The sequence below is a fragment of the Balaenoptera musculus genome, chromosome 10 (genome assembly GCF_009873245.2).
Source record: "Balaenoptera musculus isolate JJ_BM4_2016_0621 chromosome 10, mBalMus1.pri.v3, whole genome shotgun sequence".
NCBI lineage: Eukaryota > Metazoa > Chordata > Mammalia > Artiodactyla > Balaenopteridae > Balaenoptera > Balaenoptera musculus.
The window spans coordinates 88,204,602-88,223,285 of record NC_045794.1 but is presented as its reverse complement, the minus strand read 5'-3'; the positions used below and the strand labels follow the sequence as shown (position 1 = coordinate 88,223,285).

General features: G+C 48.9%; 1 protein-coding gene across 3 annotated transcripts in view; it reads left to right on the top strand.

Annotated features, from left to right (window-relative positions):
• NUAK1 (NUAK family kinase 1) overlaps positions 1–18,684 on the top strand; it is a 68,434-nt gene that overhangs the window by 9,418 nt on the left and 40,332 nt on the right. The window contains exons 2-3 of one of the 3 annotated variants that reach the window (XM_036866169.1): positions 6,597–6,657; positions 7,420–7,505. The exons of the other annotated variants lie outside the window; for them this stretch is intronic. The gene's annotated coding sequence lies outside the window, so the exon portion shown is untranslated. The remainder of the gene's footprint in view (positions 1–6,596; positions 6,658–7,419; positions 7,506–18,684) is intronic. 3 annotated transcript variants of the gene reach the window in all.

Here is an 18,684-nt window from a genome sequence, read left to right as displayed (position 1 = left end):
GGCAAACTCATATATTCTGCTGGGTTGCTTGGAGGGATCTTCACTCATTCCTTAGCTACTTCGAGTTTAGGGGACTTTGCTTTTGGTCCCAGTGAGGCTGGAGGCCTGCGGCTGCCTCTGCTGTCCATCGTGCATTTGGGTCTCCCAGTGCTTTTAGCAGCGAGGGGGGGCGTTCAGCATCCAGGGAGCTCCTTCAACCTGGGGACAGCTGGATGGAGGCGAGACTCCGGGGAGGAGGAGAAGACTAAGCAGGGGGCCCTCTCCCCAGTGGAAGGCATGTTTTTGGCATCCTCACTTAAAAGGAAGAATTGACCAGTCTGTTCACTAGTCTTTCATCCTTAAAGATGGAATCGCTCTATCAGGCTCACCTCTGCGGAGCACTTTGTACTCACCCGGCCTTGGGGTGGGTGTGTTGTCTGCATCATCTCACTGAGTTCCGGGTCGTTCTTAGACGCCCCCCGTCCCAATGAGAGAGATGCTCTCACAACCCCCATTTTCCTGCAGAGGGAACTGAGGCCCCAGGGACACACTATTTGTGACCTGGGGATGATGGCAGGAATGAAACTCACGTCCGTCTGAGCTCTCGGCTACGACCCTAGACGGCTTCCAAGGAGGAGGAGAAATAGCTGTCATTTTTCCTTCTGCCTCTCTAAGGTTGCACGTTGAAACACATTTATTCAAATATTTGCTGAGCTCCACCGCTGTGCCAGGCCCTGTGTGGGCACCAGGGGGGTGGCGGGGTGGGGCTGGGCAACAGCAACAGGGAACAGCCTCTGCCCCGAAGGAGCTCAGCCACCTCTTGGTTCTAGAACGAGCAGCTACCCCTTGTCATTTCTGGATCCCCAGCCTCTGTGGTCCACGCTTACCCCTCCTTGCTGGTCCATTTAAGGACACTGATTCCCTATCGTATTTTTTTTTCTTGGTGTGCTTTAGTCTCTTAGAATTTCATCCCTTTACATCAAGTACATTCATTATGCAGCCATGACTTTCTCAGTATCAATTAGAAGAGGAGACAGCAAACTTTGAGAAGCTCTCAGTGGTCCTTGATGTAACGCTACTACCTTGTCTAGCTCTTGGTAGATTAGAAAGTGAATTATTTCTCCAACTAGCAGAAGCTGTGGGAGGGAAGACGCTGATACTCGGGGTGATCTGGTGAGCTCAGAGCCCAGCACGTGAATGTATTTGGGTGGAAAGGCAGGGCAGTGATGCACCTGCTCCAGGGAGAACCCCGCTTTGCATCTTCCTTGTGGTTAATTGATATCTGTTTCCCAGGCAGAATCAAATGGAATGCTCGCGGAAGGAACCAGTGTGTGAGTGGGTGTGCAGGCAGCTCGTGGCAGAAATCCTGGAGAGGGGAGGAATGAAGTGGAACTGTCCACTGAGTCGTATCCACCTTCTTGAATATGTAGGGAGGTCCAGAGCGGAAGGAGGATCCTTTCCCTAATGGTTGTAATAGCAGGAAACATTTATTGAGTGGCGCGTGTGAGCCAGGCACTATTCTAACTACTTTACGTGCTGCCTCTCCTTTGAGCCTGTATTATTAGTACATTCATTTTGTAGACCAGGAAGGAGAGGCTTAGAGAGGTCACAAGACTTGCCCAAAGTCACAGAGCTGGGATCTAGGGCTGGGCTGTCTGACTTCAGGGTCAAGGTTGTAATCACTGGACTCCATGGCCTCTCATGGACGTGGATCCTTGGAGACTTCTGCAGCTTCCTGCTTGGGTCCTTCACCCACACGCTGCGGGGTGGACTCCCACTGAACCCAGACTTACCGCTCAGAGAAGTTGTGTCCAGGCTTGTGAAAATAGCAATTGGAGGAACTTGGTTCCATGAAGCCAATTATTCCGTGTCTCACTCGTTTATGTCCCCCCTGTGCCTGGTTCTGTGCCTGGTGCACAAGAAGAAGGCACTTCGTGTTTGTGGAATGGCTATGGAGTGTTACGAGTCTGGGGATGTTGTCAGGAGGCTTGGGGGCCAGTCCCACCATCGCCACAACTTGAGCTGTGTGACCTTGGGCGAATTACGTCCCTTCTGTGGCTTCAACTAATTTCTCTGTGAGATGAGAGCTCTGGGACTGATTTGGAGCTTACTTTCCAGCCCCATCCAGTTTCTGCATTTAGTGAGTCTTCAGGTCTTGTCCCGAAATTGCTTCAAAGTGGCAGTCACCAACTCTTCCCTTGTTTGTCCTCCTTCACTGGAAGGCAGGCTCTTCCAGGGCATGGATTTTCACCAGTTTTGTTTACTGGTGTTATCTCAAGTGCCTAGCATGGTGCCTGGCAAATCAGTATTGGTGACCTGCCTGCATGCATGCCTGGATGAATGATTGCAGTCTCTCTCTTGCTGATGAAATCTCAGCATAGAAAAAATTCTGGGGCTAAAGCCTAAGAAGAAAATTAAGGAGCAAAAGTACCATTTTCCAAGAAAAACACCATCTTTTATAAAGGCAAGATGCAGCCGAGACGGGGAAAGTTTATTATCTCTGCTAGCCGAGGGATTAGGGAGTCAGGCAGGATTCCTCGATTTTTCATCATCTGGTGATGCTTTTTGCAAACCACAGAGAAAACAAAACAAAAACAAAAACTCTCCCATTCCTTCCCCCCACCGCCCCAGTGCCTCCTTTAACTTCAAGCTGAAAAAGCACTTGCTGCTTGAAACAGCTCACGAAGGAAAAAATTATAACAAATATTTTGCATTTCTCTGGTGGCGGCACAGTCTGAATTCCTTTCAGCCCCACAATGAGTTCTAATTTTATGAAATGTTTGGATTAGCCACCAATTTTCCGGTGGAATTTAGGAGGCTTGTATCCGTACTTATGCTTGAAGCGAAGAAATCTCGTAAAATCCATGCAGGGCCCAGTGGGACGTTGTAGCCAAGGACAAAATGACCATCAGCGGAACGGCGGGGAAGAGAGAGATCTCTCTGGCAGCTGTGGGCAGGCTTTGTGGATGGTGGTGTGTTCTTGAACCACAGTCTCTGGGGCTTGGCCGGGCTGCATACCACTTCCAACTGATCATGGCCTATAAAAATTCCAGCCCAAGTACAATGCCTTGTACCTGACCTTGTTCTTTCAATTCCCAGAGCCAGGGAACGTTAGGGCATCTGGTAATTGGGTGAGAGGCATTTGATAACACATGGTGCTCTACCCGCCTTCCTCACCCTCATAGCACTGAGTGCCTTGTGTTATAATTTCCAGTCTACTAATCTCTTTCCGCCCCCTAGACTTGTGTTGTCTCATGCGGACACACGTGCCTATTAAAGTTAACATTAATTGCAGTGAAATAAAATTAAAAACTTAAGTTCCTTGGGCATACTAGCCACATGTTAAGTGCTGGATAACCCTGTGGGGCTAGTGGCAGCCACTGGACAATGCAGGAAAGATCATTTCCATCAGCATAGAAAGTTCTAAAGGGTGGCGCTGCCCTAGAGGCCGAGTTTAATGACAGCAGGGACACGCGCCACCCGTTTCCTTGCTTTATTAGCTCCGTTCACAGCACTTGTCACCATCTTTAATTATCTCTAAGCAACCTCATTCATCATCTTCTCTGCATCTCCAGTGTCTAGAACAGTGCCTGGTATATAGTAAGCACGGTGAAGATATTTAGAATAAATGAATGAAGTTGTCTGTCTGATTTAGCATTGCTTTGCATGTGCCTGCCACCTTCAAAACAACTGACTGACTACTTACTGAGTTGTAACTCTTGAATGGATTCATCTGATATTCGTTGAGCACGTACTATGTGCAAGCCTCTCAGGCTATGATGGTGGGCAAATGGACATGACCCTCTAGTTAAGGAGCTTAGCCAGTCTAAGGGCTCTTAGATTTGTGGGGACATGGGAGTCTCCTGGGTGTGCCAGTTAAAATGCACCATCTTTGGCACCCACCCCAGAGAGCCTGGTCCAGCAGGGCTGGGGTGGGACTTAGGGAGACCTGGGAATCTTCAACATTTTAACCAGATAACACAAGGGAAGGTGATGGGGTTGGTCCATGGTCTGTCCTTGGGAAACACAGTAATGGAAAGCTCGTTGTATTCATCTGAGGATATACCACCCCACTTTCTTCAGTCCACACCTTCTTTTGTGATAACTGGAGGGCCCTAAGACCCCACGCCTTTATATTGGAGCCGTAGTTTGAGGTCTCTTTGCCTGTTATTTTCCCATGGAGTAATAATAATAGCAAACAATTGCATAGCAGGAATCGTGCCAGGCGGTAGTCTAAGCACGTTGAATCACTGACCTAATTCATCCTCATGGTAACCCTAAGAGAGGCACAGCACTGTCATCCCCATTTTACAGTGGATAAACTGAGGCACAGAAAATTAAGTCGCTGGCCCACATTTGCACTACTTGAAGGGGAATGCCAACGTGGAAGTGCTGCAGGGCTGCTGCTGTCAGTCACTGGACCTTGAGCTGCTGCCCCCCAAATGCCGAATGTGCCTTTATATCCTTTTCTGCCAGGTGCTCAGAATCAGAGTCAGGTATATTTACGAAATGCCTATTTAGGGGATTAACACGTGTGGGCCTTAGGAGCTCTGTTGATCTACAAATGCCCATCCCTGGCCTCAAAGAGCATAATTCATTCAGACATTCCCTTGGGCCTACTATGCCTCAACCCTGTGCTGCCAGGTGTAAGAGGCTTGCAGCTAACAGGAGAGACACAGGCAGAGGCAGGGACTTCCCGAGAAAGTGCCACACCCAGGTTAGGTCTTCCTCTCCACAGGAAAAGCAAAGCAAATCTTACAAGCTAGGTGTTCCCTCATTTTGCTGCTTGTGACTCTCCATTCTTTGCATAGTTTTGCTGTAGAATAATATGCCTACTTCACCAGTAGGGGTTCTGAGTGTGTGTATTTTGTATGTGTGATGGAGGGGATCCAACATAAGGAAAGATGTGCCTCCCTCCCGTCCTTTTTTTCCCCACCTAGCAAGGCAGGAAGCCCCTTAGAGTTGGGAGACGCCCAGAACTCCTGACCCACTTGGGAGAACCTTGAAAGAAGGGGAGCGAAGGGAGAGGAGAGAACATTTGTAGAATAATCACCCTCCATGAGGCCGTTTACGTGCATCATCTTATGTCACAGCAGCTCTGTCATGAAGGGACCATTATTCCCACTTTGCAGTGAAAAAAGTTGATGCTCAGAAAGGGTAACTGATTTGCTCAAGTAAGCAAGGTAGCACCAGAGTTAAAAACTCAGGTCTGTCTGACCCCCCTGTGGGCTCTTCTGGCTACACCGCTTGTTCCCAGTCCCGGCAGAGCATTAGGATCACCTAGGGACCTTTTAGCAGCTCTCTGCGGATGGGGCCCGGGCAGCACCATCTTGAAACAGACGCCTAAGTGCACGGCTGGAGCTGAGACCATGATGGAGCTTGCTGATGACAGAGGCCCAAGGGTCTGCACTCCTGAAGGTGTCCCATCCATGCCTGGTCCACCTGGGACCTTGCCCACAACAAGGTGAGGCCCCTCCCCTATGTGGCTCCCAGCGTGCTTCCTCCAGGGAGGGCTGGTGTGTCCAGAGCCATCCCACTGGACCTGAGCCGGGGACCTTTTGCTCTGTTGCATCAGAGGCTGCCTGTAAATTAGCAGCTGGCTTGTTTTCTTGTTAGGCTCCAGTTGTAGTGACTTTTGTGTGTCTGTTTATTTCAGGGAAATAATTCCATCCTGCAAAATCGATTCCCTGGGGGCTACAGAAGTACATTTGGAGGGACTTCTTTTACTGGGGTGACCCGAAATGTCCTCTTTCAAAAGAGGCTACAGCTGTTCCTTTTCTCCCAAGCCCTGTCTCACTTTGCCCTCTGACACCATCCTCTCAACCTCGTATTTTGAAGGTCTCACTGCAGGGTTCTTACTTACACACATTTCTGCATGTGGCCTATTTGTTAATAATAATAATTTAAAAAGGGGCCTTGCAGTATGTACTGTATGTTGGACAGTATTGGGCATTTTTTGTATGTTGTCTCATTGCATTTTGCCTTTTCTTGGCAGTGATGAGAATAAACACGTCTGAAATCTGGGGATCTTTATCCTCAAATGGAGGAAGTTACAATTATACCATGATTTGCTGGCGTTTTGGGAGGATGAGGTGCTCCATGGACTAGAGGCTGCCATATTGGGGCAGTTGGCTTGGCTGGGACGGCGGTGGGGAGTTGGCTGGTAAAACAGAGGAGGGTAGGAGAAGGAGCGAGCAGCCCAGCGGCCCCTAGGGTTCAACGTGACATGAGCCCAGTCAAGAAAGTGGAGAATTCTTGTTACTCTGATGCATTGGGTAAGTGGAAATACTAAAGGGTTATAAGAGAGAGCTCTAAATATAGTTTTCCAGGTAATTGAAGCTCGCTTATTTACAAGCCAATCTTTTAAAAAATTGTAGCCATTTCTTATGGAAATCTTTCTCAGTTGGATGCACACTTTCTTGCTTTCTTAAAACAAGGTACCTTGAAGGTAGTTAAACCTTTTCTCGAAGTCTTTTTGGGAACTTCTAAATGGTTCTCAGTACTGTATTTTGGAGTTCTCATGTCTGCTATTTATAGCTTGTCTATCTACTCCTTCATCAGCTTCCATGCCTTTTTGTGACCCTTTTCAAATGATAACATTTTTCTTTTCCCTCTAGCAAAAATAATGCACGCTCAATACTGAAAACTCACAAGACACAGAAAAGTTAAAGATGAAAGGTAAAAGCCAGTCGTCCTGTCTTGATTCCACCAGGGAGGCTGTCTCCAGTGGCTTTCTAGTTCCGTATTTCCACTTCCCGACAGCTTTGCCATGACAAGCTTGTTAGAATTGTGTTAGCAGGAAAACATTGGGTGACCATCTTCAGGGGCTCAGTGGATGGATTCTATGCCATTTCTTGGGGTGGCTTTTCTAAGAGTTCGTTTCCTTTCTCGTACAGTCTTCAGAGCTGAATGGGCCCTGACAATGAATCTAATGAGATTCCGTTTTCTCTTGTAAAAGAATGAGCCATTTTGGGGAGAGTTGGGCTGGCCAGGCTCACTCAGTTAGTATGTGACTGAGCTGAGTCTCTTGATTCAAGGTCCCATTGGGTGGGTGCATGTCCCATTTTGCCACATCTTCCCTGTGTTCCAGAGGGACAAGTGACTTTGGAATAAAGGAGCTATTGCTATATTTGGAAAACTAAAACCAAGAGAAAACCTACCTTCACCTCAATCATCTAGGTTGCTCAAGTGACAGATTTTTTAACTTCTTTTCTGAGGGAGTAAGAAACAGAATGTGGCCTCCTCTTCAGCCTGCCAGCCAGACCCTCTGTCCTTTTGAACATCAGTCTTAGATTAATACCGAGATGGACTCAGAAACACACTTGAAAGCAACTTGCATTATTATCCGTACATAGCTTACATTTTATGACCTGCTTAAAGATGCAGGGAGCATAAATCTGGGGGAGGACCGTCTTATTTACTTGTTCTTCTTTTCTGCAGATGGGATGCTTGCATCAGAGCCTGGCTGGCTTCAGATGTCTGCTCCAGGATATTTTAGCTGAACTGTATGAGTCCATTAAACAAATGTAAGAGTTTTTGGGAAAGGAGGGCTGTGTCTCAAACCAAATGTTTTACATGGAGAACATCTGGGGAATATTGGTATTTGTGTGTACAGTACATCAGAAAGCAGCTTGGCGGGGTTCAGCTGGGATGTTTCTGGCCTGCGGTTGCTGGATTTGACAGTTGTGTTGTAAGGGAATGGTTCTTATGAAGTGTTGCCATAAAGGCAAGGCTTGGTCCAGGAAGGGGTGTCCTCGTTTAGCCGTGCACTCAAATTGCTCTGATTAGCTCCCCAGCCAGATCGCCCACGACATTTGAATAGTCTGATATCTGAGCTAGTTTTCCCCAGGGTTTAAACAATGGAGAAAAGAAGCATCACGGTGCCAGGACTTGGGGTGTTTCTCCTTTACCCTGTGGTTGCATGGATTTCACGACACTTGGAAACAGGTGTGGCCCAGTGGAAGTAGTATTGGCCACAGAATCCAAGTACCTGGGTTGGAACTTGGGGTGTTGCCGTTATGACCTGTGGGGACTCGGAGAGTTCCTTTCTGCAGGATCAGTTTCTTTCTCCTGCAAAATAAATAGCTTGTCTCATGGGTGGTAGGGAGAGTAAAATAAAGTGAGATGGCACTGTATACACCGGGGGGGGGGTCATTTACACACCTTGGTATTGCATACACGGGTTTGCGGTCTCACCCGCAAGTATAGAATCAACGTGGACCAGAGTGGAATTGGGAATCTGACATCAGCAACTTGTAGATTTTGGCCCAGGTTGGTGGTAGTGGGTGGATGGGTGAGCATTCTTATAAAAATTATGACTGATGAGATTCAGCATGTTTGATTCAGTTCAACTCAACACGTGTTTATTGAATGTCTGTTATGGGACCAGACTCTTCCCTAGTTGTTGGGGACGCAGGGATGCATGAGGGTTCCTATCCTGCCGTCTCTGCTTCCTATTCCTGGTATTGACCGTGAATGACTCTCCCTCTTGTTAGATTATGTGTTGACTGTGATTTAGGTAGTACAGACAACGACTGGCATATTAGTCTGCTTGGGCTGCTGTAACAATACCATGGCCTACGTGGCTTAAATGACAGAAATTAGTTTTCTCACAGTTCTGGAGGCTGGAAGTCTAAGATCAAGGTGCTGGCAGGGTTGGTTTCTGGTGAGACCTCTCTTCCTGGCTTGCAAATGGCTGCCTTCTCCCTGTGGCCTCACATGGCTTTTCCTCAGTGAGCACGTGCTCCTGGGGTCTCTTCCTCTCCCTCCAAGGACTTCAGTCCTGTTGGATCAGGACCCCACCCTTATGACCTCATTCAACCTTAGTCATCTCCTTAAAGGCCCTGCCTCCAAATAGTCACATTGGGAGTTAGGGCTTCAACATTTGAATTTGCTGGGGGGAGGGGAAGACAATTCAGTTTATAACAACTGGTAATATTTTATAGGGTAGAACATTATTTGGCAGGGAATATCGTTGGACTTCCTGTACCTTTCTTGCAAGATCGGTCAAAACAACCTGACTGAACCCCCAGTCAGCCAGAAAAAAAGGCCAAATTCCACAATAATTTACTATGTCTTTATTGGGGTGAGAGAGGAAATTATTGTAAGAATTAATCTGGATGGGTCCTGAAGATGGTGTTTCAACTAGTACCAGTCAAGTGAAGTAGTCAGAGGCCCATCTTATGGAGGGGATGTTGGAGTGTAAGGCACATGACATGAGTGAGCAAAGAGGACAGGGGAGATTCTCTCCTGGCTCTTGTCAGGGATGGGAAAATTCATACTCTGGGCAAAGTGAGACTCAATTCTGCTCTTACGAGCATGAGGGAGACTTGGGGGTGGAAATGGGGGAATGAGGCATGGAAGGACTTCTACATCAGTTTCTGCCTGTGATCTCACAAAAGAACACTTTGCTGGGAAGGGTCTCAGAGTCCTAGGAAGAACATCTCCTTGACCAAACTGTAGGTCATGTGTCTACCCATTGGCATGGGGAGGGTGAAGTATCTTGACTGGCAGTCTCTTTAACAGTGGGGTAGGGGTGGTCCCCAGTGCAACAATGTCAGGGCGCTCCTACTAGTAGAAGGATGAATGGGTGCAGGGCAGGGAGAGCCTGTCCATTGCCCTCTCCATGGGATTGTAAGCAGCTTGAAGGGTAGGTCCATGATCTGCAGGACCTTGATCAGTACCTTATCTAGAGCAGATTTCCCAGGATTGCTTGCTGGAGATTTGACTCACTGTTGCATCATTTTAGAGATGCGCTTCCCAGACCCTCTGGTCTGATTCTGCCTTTTGTTCAGCTGTGTTGCCTGGCCCCGCAGAGAGCAGCAAGGAACACCAGTGGATGTGCTTTTGAGGATGGGAGTGATTTGAATAAGAAAAGACTTAGGGTGGGGACAAGGCTGTGCAGTGTGGCTTCAGTGGCGCCTGCATCTCCAGAGACTCCGATTCAGCTTTTTTTATAGACACCCACTAAATGCCAGGTACTGTGCTACTTGCTTTGTCAGTGTTGGTACCGAGCTTCAGAGTGTGGTCTTTGGGTTTAGCGAGACCCAGCTCTCCTGTTCATTAGTTGTGTGCCCTAGGGCAAGTTACTTCACCTTCCTCAGACTCAGTTTAAATTCACTGAGAAAGCAGAAATAATGTTTTAGTAAGAATTTCATGAATGAGCTGTTGAGAGGTTTAACAGGATGGTGCCCAGTGCCTGGCACACAGTAAGGGCTTGATAACTGGTAATTATCATGATTACCACTAGCTATTGTCGTGAATTCTCTCCCAGCCCTTCTGGAGTGGGCACTATTATTGCTCCATTTTAAAGATGAGCAAGTTCAGGCTCAATGATTTTGGGACAAGCAGGGATTCAACACTTGAGAGTTTAGCAAGGTCAAAGAAGACTCAGTGGCAGGGGGCTGGGGGCTAGGCTGGGTGGAATCAGATGCCCTATTATTGTTGTATGGTTTTATAAAGGTCCTTCTTAATACTTGGGGGCCATCTCAGCAACAGCTCTTTGGCATATACAGAACACCAGTTACCTGCTAGGCACTGGAGATGTTGCAATGAATAAAACAGAAATGGTCTCTGTGTGAATGAAGCCTATAAGTAATGGTGAGCAAGGTTATGAAAGGGGACCTATATGTGCGTTTCGGGGGCTCATTGCAGGGGGTGGGTGCGGAGGAGGGGGTCAGCTGGAGAAGTTAGTTGCAGACAGTAGGGTGTGGGGGGATCCGGGCAGAGGAAATGACAAGCACAAATGTCCAGGGGCATGGACACACCCAGGCTGCTCCTTAAGTCCCTGTAATGACCACAGACCCCTGCCCCAATCTCCCTGAGGGTAGGCATTGAGTGATGGGTGTGGGTGAGGCCCATGGAGGCAACCGGCCTGATGGGGTGGCAGAAAATGCCCACCTGGGACTGAGCATGCGCCTTGGGGGTTGGGCTGGCAGAGCTGGGTGGGGGCTGTGCCTTTGTAGCCGGTGGTGCTTCTGTGACAACATCCCTGGCAGCAGGTTGGTGGGGCGGTAATTAGCGGGCTGACAAGCATCCAAGTGGATTGTGCCGGGTGGGGGGGGGGGGCCGGGGGGAGGATGGGGGGGAGTGGAGGGGGAGGGGGGGTCCAGCGGGGCGGGGGAGGGGCTGTGGAGCAGGGATAATGGACACTGAGAGCTGAGCGCTTCCCCTGGAAGGAAAAGAAGCTGCTGCTTGTGAGGAGATGATGAATGAGGCCTCTGGGGGGGGGGGTGGGGCGGGGACAGACTGCATCCCGGGCTCTTATTCCTTCCCTGTCTGATCTATTTTTTTTTTTTTAACATCTTTATTAGAGTATAATTGCTTTACAATGGTGTGTCAGTTTCTGCTTTATAACAAAGTGAATCAGTTATACATATACATATGTCCCCATATCTCTTCCCTCTCTGAACTGCTGTTCTTTGCGCTCTAATTGCTATACGCCCGTTTTCCACCTAAGAGGGATTCTGTCAGGATAACAATAACCTCTGAGGACTCTTCTCTTTCACTTATCTTTAAAATCACCCATGGTTAAAATTTAAAATTTAAAGCCATGCCCTTTAATTTGTGTGTGTGTGTTATATGTATCCTACCATCTTAAGAAATTAAAAACTTTTTTTTTTTTCTTTGTTCTGCTCACCTGGCTCAGCTAAACTCAGTTGGCTAATTTCCTTTCCCTTTGGAAAGCTAATGTTTCTTTGGTCTTTTGTGTCCCTTTTTCATTGGTTCCCAAGGTCAGTGATTCAGTGGCCGCCTGAAGTTAATATTTAAAAGCAATGTTTTCAGTGAATTAAGAAATAATGGGATAAGAACCACCCAGGTATGCCTACTCATGGTGATATCAAATCAGGCTTTAGATATTGGAACAAGGTTCGGACTGAATTGGACTGAAAAGTGTCCCCAGCAGGTCTGTGTGAGGACAGCCCCCTGGCGTCAGATGAAAATGAAATCACACATCGTGCTGTGAAACGGGTCCTATATTGCCAGCACGCTTAGGAGTGGCCGTCACCTCTGCCCCACGCCCCCCTCTCAGTTTATTAATAATGCAGCAGTTCTGGGGACTTTGCTGTGCTGGGCCCTGCCTCACATGTAGATGTGAATTTAAACCCTTTTTTTTTTGGTGGCAGTTTCAGTCCTGCTGCTAGCTGTGGTTTGGAATTTGGTTAGGAATCCCCACCCAGGGTATGATGTATCCAGGAGTGGAGTGGGAATCAGGACCCTTATTGCCGTTCCTGTGCTGCTGTTAGCTTCGTGAACTTGGGCCTGTACTTTAATCTCCCTGGGACTCGGTTTCCTCATCTGTAAAACGAGGGGGCTGGCATAGAACATTCTGGGGCCCTTGTAGCTCTAACATCTGCCGGTGATAATGTTGCTGGTTATGCCTTCTCGCCCTTCATCATGTACACAATCTGATACGATCCCCACAGCAACCTCGTGGGGTCGGTGCTCTTGTCACCTTATTTGCAGATGAGGAAACTGAGGCTGTGACATGTTTGTCCGAGTACCTCCCTGTGCAGGGGGCACCTGGGCCAAGTTCCTGTGACTGATGACAGGGCCAAGGGGCTGAGGCTGGCTTTCTTAGCAGTTCTGGCTGGGGCTCTGCTGGGCTTGGAGCTTGATAAATCAAAGTTGCACAATCCTAAGCTTATTCAAGCTGTGGTGTAAACAGTGTCAGGGTGATCAGATGCTACTACTTGAGGCTGTCCAACTTAGAAGTAACCTCAGCCCTCTGGTCTGGTCTGTCCTCTCCCCAGAACTATTGAAACCTGGAAGAAGAGCCGTTGAACTTTAGATTTCTGAGTTGGTGTTGCATTTGGCTTTCAGGAATGCGAAGAGTCCAAAAATAAACCCCTGCTTGGCCACTCGAGTCCCAGCTGAACAAGACTTGCGTTTTCAGTATTTTTGTGACGCTGGTGTTGCCTGTGTAGCATCTCTTGTGCTACTGGAGACCATTTCCTGCAGGGGGCCTTGGGATCGTTTCTTAGAGATTTCCAGCGGATCCCCGTAAGAGGGGGCTCCTCACAGCCCCGGCTAGACCCTCTCTCACAGAGCAGTTAGGATGGGGGCGCTCCAGAGCTCACTTCTTCTCTCCTCCTCTGGACACATTCACTTTGACCAGGCGTGGGAGCTCCAGGTGGCCTGCAGAGCATGAAGTAACCCGCGAGCAGCCAGCTTCTGTGGCCTCCGGGCTTCCACAGGCCTGCCTCGGGCTAGGATGAGCCAGAGGTCCTCTGGGAACAAACCTTCCCTTTCCCAGGGGCAAATTAATGCAGGTCACTGAGTCCCTTCAAGGAAGTAGCTTGTTTTAAATTCCCCTCTTTATAGATGGGCAGTTCATGAATTTTCCTTTATCATCTAGCATTTAATATGACTGCATAGTATTTAAGTTACGGAAGGAGTGCCATCCCGGCCACATTGACTGTTGTTTAAGGTCAAACTTCAGGGTGCAGCAGAATCACCGGGGAAGCTTGTAAAAAGTGCCCATCCCAGCTTGTCCTCATCCTCGAATTCAATAGGTCTGGGGTGGGCCCTGGAATCTGCATTATGGCAGTCAGCGTCCCCCTTTCCTCCCCAGACGGAGGATCTGATGCAGGTGGTACGCCAACCAGCCTTTGGCAAAGTGCTGTCTCCTGGAATCTAACTGCGTGCTCGGGGTGGGCTTGTCGCTTGCTCTATCGTTGCTGCTGGCGCTAACTTTCCATCGGTTCCTGCCCGGTCGGCCCTGGCCACTGTCTCCTGTTTACAAACCTCAGCGCCATACAGGGAGTGTAGATCTGCCTGCAGTTTCTTAGTCATTAATTCCACTTCCCTTGTGGCATCGACACATGCAATAATGACATTCTTCGCTCAGCCCTTGAAGGGGGCAGGTCCAGAACAAGGGGTGACTGTATCTGTAGATAAAAACATCCCAGGCCCTTCTGAGGACCTCCTGAGTGGGCCCTGGCCCCGTCAAATAAAAATCTGCTTTGCTGTTTCAATTCTGGAGATAGAACACATTCTTCACGGCAGGAGAAAAAAAAAATCAGGGTCATCTGAGGAAACACCATCTCTTATGGGGAGTTTTGGGAAATCGAGGATTGAGAGCTGATTTACACAGGATTACATGTTCAGAACCTCTTACAAGGTTAAAAGGCTGGTGGTGGCGAATGGTAGGATGCTGTTCTTTGACGAAAAAGGTCTTTCTTCTGTACGCTGTGCTCCGTGGCATCAGGATACCTCTCCTCAGAGCCTGCTGATACAACTCTTGGCTTCCAACCTGCTTCTGTCTGAAGAAACGTTCACGCATCGACATGGATCAACAGGCCGGAGAGGAAGAGGCCCACGGGCCCCGCGGTGGAGCTGCCTTGGATTCCCATGGGGCTGGTGCATCTTGGCAACTTGCTGGAGTGTTGTCCTGAGTTGGCCAGACTCCTCACAAAGAGCTGGGGGTCATTTAATGAATTAGGGGCTTTGGCTGCAAGGTGGCCTCCTGGCTGGTGTCACCGTGGTGATGGCCGGGCACAGCCTTTCTAAGTGAAAGCCGTCTGGTGATCCTGGGGAGCTTTGGACCCGTGGGGCCCATGTGGAGCTGTGCCTTGCCTTGAACTCTGACCGTCAACCGGGCCAGAGCAGGAACGCCCTACGCTGGCCTCCAACTTGACTTGGCTAACCATTCATTTCCACTGCAAGTGGCCTCTGGGCCCCTTGGTAAGAAAAGGTCCCCTGAGCTGCCTCTGACTCAGTGCCTTGCAGCTCCCGTGGAGCGGTGGAACGTGGCCGGGTGTGAGATCACACCTGTGAATGGCAGGGAAGCTGCCAGCTCCTGTTGCCGGGATTAGAACTCAAACTTGTTCTCACTAAGTGATGCTAATGCAGTGTTTATGGCCCTGTTTCTTCCCTGCTGCTCAGTCCCCAGCTCCTGACCTCCCAGGACCTCACATGGGACCCTGTAAAAAACTTCATCTGCTTGGAGGGGGCCCATCACACTGGGCTTTGGAGACTGTTTGGGATCCTTTGAGAGTTTCTGTCACCTGCCATGTTTGCTGTCCGTCCCAACTTTATCCACAGCCTCCAGAATCAGCAGCCTCTGGGCTCAGCCTGCCTGGGTTCAAGTCCTCGCTCCATCTCTTTAACAGGCAGCGTGACTTTGGGCAACGTTTATCTCCTCGGTGCGTTGGTGCCGCTGTACAATGGGGTTGTAGTTAGGACTAAATGAGATAAAGTCCACTGGCACCTGGTTAACACATAATAAATATTAGTTACTGTTATTATTAAGAATATCGCCGCTGCTTTAAAAATGTTGATATGTTAGGCCAAAGACAAAGCACTAAGATCTTGTTACTCAAAGTGTGGTCCCTGGGCTGACATCACTGGTGCATCACCTGGGAGTTTGCTAGAAATCCAGAATCCCAGGCCCCACTTTAGACCTTTGGATTCAGAATCTTCATTTTGACCAGATACCCAGGACCCCTTTGAGAGGCACTGTTCTGGAACCCTCTCTTTAGGCTGACAGATGTCAGTCAATGAGCATCATGGGAGGTGGCTGTGGAGGGAAGAGGGTAGTGATTCTTTTGGTTGGAGCCTCAAGTACACACAGTGTGCCTGGAATTTTCTCCACTCCCCAAAGCAGCCCAGGAAGATGGCTGGCTGCCCTGCTCTGTGCAGGCGTGCAGGCTGGATATTAATTTTAACCTGTTCTTGCCTCACTACAAATGTGGGGACGGGGAGGATGTGTGTGGGAGGAATGGGGAGGGGAGAGGCCTGTGTGATGATGCGCTGTGGGCTTGTCACCCCTTTAAGTGTGGCCCAAGACCCTGTATCGCTGTGTCGTTCTGACAGGCCTCGTTATAGTCACTGCCGTTCAGTGAACACCTGAGGGCCAGGCACTGTACTTACTTCTCCTCCTTACAACAGCCCCAATAGGTAGGACTTGCTGACCCCATTTTACAGATGAGGAAACTGAGACCTGTGAGGTTCAGGTTTGCCTGAGGTCATCCAGCCAGCAAAAGCCTGAGCTTTCATCATACTGCTCTGCTCCCCATAGCCCTGCCTAGATCCCCGAGCTCTTAACATTCGCAACGGCCACTGTGGAAAAGGAAGCCCAGCAGGCTGCAGAGCAGGTAGTTTTGGGTGATTATTCAAAAAAGGAAAAACGACCACTGCAGAAGAGAAGGCTGTTATATTTAACAAGGGATCAGCATTGGCTGGGCTGTTTGCCTCTTAAACAGTCAGGCACCGCAGGGCAGAATTTGCAGGTCCACAGCCATAAGGTTTAATCATTAAACGATAGGGTGGCCTCATTTATAAGGCACACGGTGATGTCTAGACTTGGGAACACTTAGGAAAGGGGCTGGGCTGTGCGTCGGGCTTAAACACCTGAGTTCCCAGCTTCAGTCATTTTGAAGGCAGAGTGAAATGTCTCCAACTCCTGCAGGGACAAACTGGACTTTTTTTTTGGAGGGTGTATGATTTCAGACATTTGGTAATCTCTTCCTGCTGGGCCCTTTCCTTACCTCTGTCTTTCTTTGTAGATGTGGGTGAAGATTGAGGAAAACTGGGGGGGAGGTTTGCTCCATAATATCGGGCATCTCTGTGTATCTCTTTGGTAGCCTTTGGCCACGAGGGTAATTACGTAATTATTGTGTGATTTTTGCTTATTGCCCTTGACCCCTTGTTCCCCACCGCCCCCCCCCCTTGAGGGCTGGGGCAGAATCATGTTGCATCATGGTATCTCAGCACTGTGCTTGGTACCATGTGGGCGCTCAAAAGGATTAAGTCAATGAACAGTCAAAATCCAGAAAGGCTGAAGTGGATACCGTGAGTCAGACTTTTGTCTCTAAGTGGGAACATTTGATTCCCCTGTTCACCTGGCAACTATTGGAAGGAGAAAGGGGAAATGGTCCTGAGGTTGCTTTTCGGGTTCCAGTTGTTCGTCCTCCTGTCTGGTCTCAGACTCAGGAGCCACGGATGCTCATGTGGGCTCAGCTGTTCTGAGCTTCCAGACAATTCTGATGAGGGTACAATTTAAAGACCCAGGAGAGAGATTCTCCTGCCCTTTTTGCACTTTGGAAACAAATGTGGTCTCCATTCCCTAGACCTTCACTTGCTACCCCACGAGGAAGCAGGAGGAATTCAAGTTTGTTCTCGGGTTGGAGAAAAGGAAGGAAGGCCCTATTTTTGGGGTATTCTCTCTGGGTTAAATGTGGCTGACATTTATTAAGCCCTTATCCTGGGCCAGTCATGTTCTAAGCCATTTAATCCTCATAGGGACCTGTGAGGCAGGTCCTATATTTTCCTGCTTGACAGATGGGGAAACTGGAGCACAGAGAGGTTTTGCAACCTGCTCAAGGTCACACAGCTGGTGAGTGGTTTTAGCCAGGACTCAAGGCCATGTCCTTAACCATCATGCCATGCTGCCTCACCGTGTGCTGGCTCAGTTTATCCTTCAACTTCACAAAGGAGGCACTGCATTACATTACAAGAGCTGCATTTACAGATCTCGTTCTCCTTTTTAAACAACTCTTCAAAAATGTGACAACCATTTTTAGCTATCTGGGTCCTATGGAAACATCCTGGGAACTGGATTTGGCCTCAGGCTGAATACGCAGCAAACAAAGAAGCAGGATAATTTCAGATGGTGTGGGAAAGGTATAGGGAGAGTATAAGGCCAGGAGTGTCCTTATCAGGTAGAGGGGTCAGGGAAGGCCTCCCTAAGGGACTGTGGAGCTGAAGCTTGAATGATAAGGATGTAAAGATCCGTGGTGTGTAAAGCACTTATCACAGTGTCTGTACCATATATTAAGTGCGTCGTGAATGCCGCTATTATTTCTATCCTTATTGCTTTCGTGGTTGGCCATTCATTGGATATATGACCTTGGGTGAGTCATCTCCCGCTCTTGGGAGTTGAACTGAATGTCTTCCCTCTGGCCTTGACAGTTGCACAGTTCTAAGTGATTTCTAGCATTTGTCTCCCACCATGCCTTTGAAATAGGGGGCAGAATGAGCCCTCTTTTACACTTTCAATAGAAGATTCATTGTCGGAAGAGGGAAGCTTTTGTGGAGGGACAACCACCATGGCTATTAACATTTATGGAGCCCTTTTAGTTTCCTCAGTGCCGAGTGGGGTGTGATTAGAATGTGGGCACTTTCCTTTTCACACTGGGCTGGAAACATCCCTCTGGCAAATACACCGTGGGACCGTTGGCCTCTCGCTCCATGGTTGGGGGGATTGACAAGTCCACTTATTTTCTCACCCCCCAGAATGTCACTACCCTCCCCTGACATTGGATGGTGAAAGAATTTATTTCTATTGTCATTTGACAATAGGGCCTCCCCAAGGCCAAGTTCAGCCTGCTGTATAATCAAAGGGGTAGTTTCACCACTCGGCCCATCTTTAGTTCCTGGAGGAATGTAGGAGTTGGTCCAAGAGCCACCCACATCCTCCACGGTCCTCCAGAGCAAGCTCCCAGGATCGCAGGCCCTGCTCAGATAAAATAAAGCCTTCAAGTCATGTCTTTACATTTGACGTAAGCAAAGGCAGGCATTTCTTGCTGCATCCTGAATGGGGCTGTCGTGAGGGCCTGGGGGAGCTGGGGGGCCTGGCACCCTGGTGAAAGGGGGCCTTGAAGCTGGAAGCTCATTCATCTCTGTGCAGCCTCCTTGTCTCCAGCCACGTGGTCCACCCACACTCTAGGGAGGGTGCTACCTGCCCCTGGGTTTACAGCAGGG